This window comes from Rattus rattus, chromosome 2 (genome assembly GCF_011064425.1).
Source record: "Rattus rattus isolate New Zealand chromosome 2, Rrattus_CSIRO_v1, whole genome shotgun sequence".
NCBI classification, from domain to species: domain Eukaryota; kingdom Metazoa; phylum Chordata; class Mammalia; order Rodentia; family Muridae; genus Rattus; species Rattus rattus.
In genome coordinates this window covers 102,137,240-102,145,693 of record NC_046155.1, presented here as the reverse complement: position 1 = coordinate 102,145,693, position 8,454 = coordinate 102,137,240, and positions in this window count along the sequence as shown.

The following is an 8,454-nucleotide window of genomic DNA, read 5'->3' as shown; positions in this document are numbered from 1 at the left end:
AGTATAATTCCCTACATATTTCTTGCATGGCACTTCATGAGGCTTTTATGTATGCATATAATGCTTTATTTCATTTGTATAAATATTTTGTCTGATGCATCTTATTTATGTTCCTGGTGCCTGCAAAAGTCAGAAGAGAACCCTGGATTCTCTGAAATGTGGTTGTAAGCTACCATGTTTGTGCTGGGAACCAAATTCTGTGCTTTCACAAGAGCAGAATGTGCTGTATACCATTGAGCCATCTGCAAGGCCCATTAATGGGTCAGATTTGAGATGCGGGGGAGGATATGTTGAGGATGATGGATGAAGAGAATATTTGGAGATCCAGCTGGAATTAGAAGCATTTTTGGGATGCTCCAGATACTGCAGGGACCTAAAGGGACTGGATCAACAGTTCTCTGCACCCAAATCCCTTGGGAGGGAGAGCTAAACCTTCAGAGGGCAGACATGCCTGGGGAAGCCAGAAGAGACTATATAAAAAATTTCTCACTCAGAAGCGATCTCATTCCCTAAGGCCATCTGGGACGTGCATGGGGGCTCCCAGGAAAAAGTGCAGGCCCCTCCTGGTTGCCACCCTCCCTGAGAGTTCAAAAGCAGCCCCCCACGAACAAACTTGAGCCCTGGGAACAAAGGTAAGACCAACTTTTCTGCTCCAAGAGACCTGCCTGGTGGTCTCAGGAAACACAGAGGCAAAATTCCTCTGGGATCAGACACTTCCGGTTTTTAGCTGAAGCCCTAACCTCCTTGATCCCAGCCCACAGCTCACTGCTCCCAAACCCCTTGGGAGAGAGAGCTCACCGCCCAGACAGGTGGGCACTCCTGAGACTGCAGACTGGGAGAGACCACCAATAATGTCCACCCCTGCCCACTTCCCTGGCCCAAGAGAAAACTGTATACAGCCTCTGGGAACCGAAATATAGGGACACTGGAGCTGCAGGTCCCCAGTAGTCCAGACACCGCCCAGACCTGAAGGGATGCAGTCAACAGTTCTCTGCACCCAAATCCCGTGGGAGGGAGAGCTAAACATTCAGAGGGACAGACATGCCTGGGAAGCCAGAAGAGACTACACCCTGCCCACATTTCTTACTCCAGAGGAAAACACCAAACACCATCTGGGACCTTGGAGCACGGGGGCTCCCGGAAAGGGTGGCACAGGTCCTCCTGGTTGTTGCTCTCTTGGAGAGCTCATAAGCAACACCCCATGAGCAAACTTGAGCCTTGGGACCACAGGTAAGACCAACCTTTCTGCTCCAAGCGACCTGCTTGGTGAACTCAGGACACAGGCACCCAGGAACAGCTAAAGACCTGTAGATAGGAAAAACTACACGCCCAAAAGCAGAACACTCTGTTCCCATAACTGGCTGAAAGAAAACAGGAAAACAGGTCTACAGCACTCCTGACACACAGGCTTATAGGACAGTGTAGCCACTGTCAGAAATAGCAGAACAAAGGAACACCAGAGATAATCTGATGGCGAGAGGCAAGCACAGGAACCCAAGCAACAGAAACCAAGACTACATGGCATCATTGGAGCCCAATTCTCCCACCAAAGCAAACACTGAATATCCAAACACACCAGAAAAGCAAGATCTAGATTCAAAATCATATTTGATCATGATGCTGGAGGACTTCAAGAAAGACATGAAGAACTCACTTAGAGAAACACAGGAAAACATAAATAATCAAGTAGAAGCTTATAGAGAGGAATCACAAAAATCCCTGAAAGAATTCCAGGAAAACACAATCAAACAGTTGAAGGAATTAAAAAATGAAATAAAGCAATAAAGAAAGAACACAGAAACAACCTGGATATAGAAAACCAAAGGAAGAGACAAGGAGCAAAGATACAAGCATCACCAACAAGAATACAAAGAGATAGAAAGAGAAACTTAGGGCAAGAACATTCAATAGAAATCATGGACACAACTGTCAAAGATAATGTAAAAATGGAAAAGCTACTGGTCCAAAACATACAGAAAATCAGGACTCAATGAGAAGATCAAACCCTAAGGATAATAGGTATAGAAGAGAGTGAAGACTCCCAGCTCAAAGGACCAGTAAATATCTTCAACAAAATCATAAAGAAAAAACTTCCTAACCTAAAAAAAGAGATACCCATAGGCATACAAAAAGCCTACAGAACTCAAAATAGATTGGACCAGAAAAGAAACACCTCCCGTCACATAATAGTCAAAACACCAAACGTACAAAATAAAGAAAGAATATTAAAAGCAGTAAGGGAAAAAGGTCAAGTAACATATAAAGGCAGACCTATCAGAATCACACCAGACTTTTCACCAGAAACTATGAAGGCCAGAAGATCCTGGACAGATGTCATACAGACCCTAAGAGAACACAAATGCCAGCCCAGGTTACTATATCCTGCAAAACTCTCAATTAACATAGATGGAGAAACCAAGATATTCCATGACAAAACCAAATTTACACAATATCTTTCTACAAATCCAGCACTACAAAGGATAATAAATGGTAAAGCCCAACATAAGGAGGCAAGCTACACCCTAGTAAAAGCAAGAAACTAATCGTCTTGGCAACCAAACAAAGAGAAGAAAAGCACGCAAATATAATCTCACATCCAAATATGAATATAACAGGAAGTAATAATCACTATTCCTTAATATCTCTCAACATCAGTTGTTTCAACTCCCCAATAAAAAGACATAGATTAACAAACTGGATACGCAATGAGGACCCTTCATTCTGCTTCAGAAACAAAGACAGACACTACCTCTGAGTGAGAGGCTGGAAATCAACTTTCCACGCAAACGGTCTGAAAAAGCAAGCTGGAGTAGCCATTCTAATATCAAATAAAATCGATTTTCAAATAAAAGTCACCAAAAAATAAGGAAGGACACTTCATATTCATCAAAGGAAAAATCCACCAAGATGAACTCTCAATCCTAAATATCTATGCTCCAAACACAAGGGCACTTACATACATAAAAGAAAACTTACTAAAACTCAACGTACACATTGCACCTCACACAATAATAGTAGGAGATTTCAACAACCCACTCTCCACAATGGACAGATCATGGAAACAGAAATTAAACAGAGACATAGGCAGACTAAGAGAAGTCATGAACCAAATGGACTTAACAGATATTTATAGAACATTCTATCCTAAAGCAAAAGGATATACATTCTTCTCACCACCTCATGGTACTTTCTCCAAAGTTGACCATATAATTGGTCATAAAACAGTCCTCAACAGATACAGAAAGATAGAAATAATACCATGTATCCTGTCAGACCACCATGGGCTAAAGCTTGTCTTTAATAACAATAAGGGAAGAATGCCCACATATACACGGAAGTTGAACAATGGTCTACTCAATGATAACCTGGCCAAGAAAGAAATAAAAAAGAAATTAAAGACTTCTTAGAATTTAATGAAAATGAAGATATGACATACCCAAACTTATGGAAACAATGAAAGCTGTGCTAAGAGGAAAACTCATAGCTCTGAGTGCCTGCAGAAAGAAACAGGAGAGAGCATATGTCAGCAGTTTGACAGCACACCTAAAAGCTCTAGAACAAAAAGAAGCAAATACACCCAGGACAAGTAGAAGGGAGGAAATATTCAAACTCAGAGCTGAAATCAACTAAGTAGAAACAAAAAGGACCATAGAAAGAATCAACAGAACCAAAAGTTGGTTCTTTGAGAAAATCAACAAGATAGATAAACCCTTGGCCAGACTAACGAGAGGACACAGAGAGTGTGTCCAAATTAACCAAATCAGAAATGAAAAGGGAGACATAACTACAGAATCAGAGGAAATTCAAAAAATCATCAGATCCTACTACAAAAGCCTATATTCAACAATACTTGAAAATCTGCAGGAAATGGACAATTTCCTAGACAGATACCAGGTACCAAAGTTAAATCAGGAACAGATAAACAACTTAAACACCGCCATAACTCCTAACAAAATAAAAGCAGTCATTAAAGGTCTCCCAAAAAGAGCCCATGTCCAGATGGGTTTAGTGCAGAATTCTATCAGACCTTCATAGAGGACCTCATACCAATACTATGTAAACTATTCCACAAAGTTGAAGCAGATGGAGTACTACCGAATTCCTTTTATGAAGCCACAATTACTCTTATACCTAAACCACTCAAAGACCCAACAAAGAAAGCGAACTTCAGACCAATTTCTCTTATGAATATCGATGCAAAAATACTCAATAAAATTCTGGCATACTGAATCCAAGAGCACATCAAAACAATCATCCACCATGATCAAATAGGCTTCATCCCAGGCATGCAGGGATGGTTTAATATATGGAAAACCATCAACATGATCCATTATATAAACAAACTGTAAGAACAAAACCACATGATCATTTCATTAGATGCTGAGAAAGCATTTGACAAAATTCAACACCCCTTCATGATAAAAGTCCTGGAAAGAATAGGAATTCAAGGCCCATACCTAAACATAGTAAAAGCCATATACAGCAAACCAGTGGCTAACATTAAACTAAATGGAGAGAAACTTGAAGCAATCCCACTAAAATCAGGAACTACACAAGGTTGCCCTCTCTCTCCCTACTTATTCAATATAGCTCTTGAAATTCTAGCCAGAGCAATCAGACAACAAAAGGAGATCAAGGGGATACAGTTTGGAAAAGAAGAAGTCAAAATATCACTATTTGCAGATGATATGATAGTATATTTAAGTGATCCCAAAAGTTCCACCAGAGAACGACTAAAGTTGATATACACCTTCAGCAAAGTGGGAGGGTGTAAAATTAACTCAAATAAATCACTAGCCTTCCTCTACACAAAAGAGAAACAAGCCAAGACAGAAATTAGGGAAACGGCACCCTTCATAATAGACCCAAATAATATAAAATACCTCGGTGTGACTTTAATCAAGCAAGTAAAAGATCTGTACAATAAGAACTTCAAGATTCTGAAGAAAGAAATTGAAGAAGACCTCAGAATATGGAAAGATCTCCCATGCTCATGGATTGGCAGGATTAACATAGTAAAAATGGCCATTTTACCAAAGGTGATCTACAGATCTACAGGAGAACATGTTAGGGTTCACATGGGTTCCCAGAAATTGAAATGGCAAGTTTGAGGCCTGTGTTGGTACACACGAAGTTCTCTGCAAAGGTTATGGCTATTAGCTTGAGGTTCTTGTGAAATGCCTAACAGTGCAATGCCCTGACTGTTCTCCTGGTATCTCCAATCCACCCTGACTCCTATAACCCTTTCTCCCCCTCTTCTTTGGGATCTGATCTCTTAGGTGAGGGGGTTAAATGGAGACTTCCAACTTAAACTCTCTTCCCATAATGGCTGCTTTGTACTGTTTGGCTCTTGAGGTCTGCTCTTTTCTGAAGAGGAAAGAGAGGGAATGGATTTGGAGGAGAATGCGAAAGCTAGAGGAAGGGAAAATATGGTCAGGATTTATTATATGAGAGAAGATTTTCTTTTCATTAAAACAAAATTCAAGTCTATAATTTTGTCTCCTGATCTATAAAGAGGACCCAAGACTAGAAATAATTCTGAATGAACTTCTGGTTTGAATTATGAATATTGTACTCAGTAGCTGAAGACAAATACCAACTTCTAAAGAATATCTTGAAAATAGTCACAGAACTATTATTTTTAAAGATTTATTTTTTATGTTTAATTCTATCTATATGTGTGGTTTTGTGCATAATAAACTAAAATTCTTATAAATTCATGTTTATATCTTTTTGTTGCTCTTCTCTTCTTTTATTATCTTCTTGCTCCTCTTATAAAGTCTTGCCCCTTAGGACTTAATGCAACAATGAAATTTGTTAAGTACTATTTTTAGATGTAGGTATTAGAGCTACAACATGTTCCAATAATAAGGGGGAGAAGAAGCAATGTGTTCATTATAATTTCCAATAAGTGGACAAAATAAAAGAAAGGGGAAACAGTAGAAAGTACACTAGATCAGTGATCTCAACCTTCCTAACGCTGTGACCATTTAATATAACTCCTCCTGTTGTGGTGAACCCCAATCATAAAATTATTTTGTTGCTACTTTATAACTAACTTTTCTATTTCTATAAATTATAAGGTAAATATCTGATATGCAATCCCTGTGAAAGGGTCATTTGACTCCCACAAGTTAAGAACCACTCTACTAGACTGATAATTTGAATAATAAGAGGAAACATTAAGTGGTGATAGTACTCAGACCACCCAAGTCAACTCATTCTCTTAAGAGTCCTTCATGACGCCAAGCAAATAAGAGCCTGCTCTCTACTGTACTAAACATGCATGTCTTTGCTCTAGAAATGGTGATAAAGTACGGGTAGCTTTAGTATAAATGCAACTTGTAAGTCATACAGCAGTTTAGGTATCTCCTAATCAACACTGAGTCAACATTTACTGGGTTGAAGCCTTAACCTCGGTGTTTCAAGAGTGCCTTGAGATGACTGTGTGCATTCTAACGTCTGAACTGCTGCCACTGGTAGGTATAGATGTGTAGTGTTGAGGGCTGATGCAACTGTCAAAAGTCCCACTGAAATAGATGTGAAAAAAATCAGGGCACTTCCTTACACAGACAATTTGATCCTTCCAACAAAGGGTTGGAGTTGGTTCCAGCAAACACATTTACTACATATTTAGATGTCTTTAGTGTTATTAGTTAAGCGCCAGAATCATGACCTAATAAATAATCATGTCAAGAGTTTCCGTATCATTTACTTGTAAAAGAACCAAGCTTTCACTAAGGTAGATTCTATGTCTGCTAATAATTAAGGCTGTTGGATGTTGATGAAAATATGAAATAAGTCATAAAAATATTTGAGGACTGTGACTGGGATAATATGGGCATCCAAAGGTTCCTGTATTGGAATAATTCATATACTTTGCCTGCGGTATTTATTTAAATAAAAGAAAATATTTTAAGCTTAAAGTGTCTCCTTTCACATATAAATTAGTTACAAAAGCAAAATACAAGTGTCCTTGTAATATTTTCAGAATTTGTTTCTATTATCTTTTGGAGAGAAATGACATGTGGAAATTGGCTGGAGTAGACTATCTTTGCATTTCTGTATAAACTAAACTCAGATACTGCCTGAAAGATAATTTGTGATTGTATATGTTCAGGTTTCCTTGGTTTTTAATTATTTGCACAGACTTTGTTGAGTGTAGCGATTTAATAATAAGCAAAGGAATGCTGTTGAAAATTCAGGCTATCTGTTTCTGGTGGTGCTTTAGCACAAATACAACAGGAGAAATAGAAGTTGGATAAAAATAGCACTTAAACATGAAAGATTTCTCTTAAAATGTCAATAAAATCTGTGAGATTGGGATTCCTCCTTTGGAGAGGTTCTGCTTTTGGCTGACTAGTACAATTTCAATTAGCTGAGGGAGGATAGGGATAACAAAATCAAAAAGCCATGTTGGAATTTCCAACCTTGGAGTCATTACAGTTAGAATAAATTTTCTCCCATCCATACTTCAGTAAGAAAATTTAACAAATAAAGTTTTTATGTCCAAGGGTATTTTGTGTATATTATGTATGGATATATAGCTTTACCTATTTTGTACCTTATAGTTTAATCTTTATAAAGTAAAATTGATAATTTGTTACTTCTCCTTGGAACGAATACACATACACACACACACACAGAGAGGTAGAGAGGGGAGAGAGAGAGAGAGAGAGAGAGAGAGAGAGAGAGGTAGAATTATATAGCACCTAGAGGTTTAGGGAAGTAGCAATGATTTTAATATTTGTCTTTATTTCCCATTTCTAAAAAGATTCAAGTTGCTATTCAAGATGATCCACAAAGCCCAGAAAGAAAAACTGGTTAAAGGGAGCAAATTGGATTTATTACCAGGCCATATTTCTTTTATCTTCCATCTTAAAAGAAAAAAAAATAAGTTAAACTCTTTCTGAAATCAGCAACCCCACAGGAATATTCTTTTCTTAAAAGTCTTTCCAATTATAGTTCAAATCTGTGAAAGTAAATACAGTAAGACTTCTAGATATTAACACCATGTATTATGATTCATTTAAGTCAAGAAATTATTACTGGTGGGTTGTCTGTCTTTATTTTTCTTTCTTTCTTTCTTTCTTTCTTTCTTTCTTTCTGTCTATCATCTATCTATTTTACATTTAACTGTCTTTCTTTGCTACAAAAGGATGTTTGAAAAGAATCATTAAGAAAGCTGCTCATCTGCTCCATGATATTTGAAGCAAGAAAGTCCTTTTCTTTATTCTAAATAGTCAATGGTTTTTCTTCATGTTGGTAATTCAAATGTTTTAACACTGTTATCAATCTCTGAAGATTGATTTAGTCCTTTGGTTTTCAAAATCCACATTATTTACTCACCCAAAGGGAAACAAACACAAAGAACATGTCTCCTCCTTGTCCTTCTCCTTAGCAGTTCAGTGGCAGGGTGTGTTTAGTGAAGAACAATTTTACAGCCCATTAGCC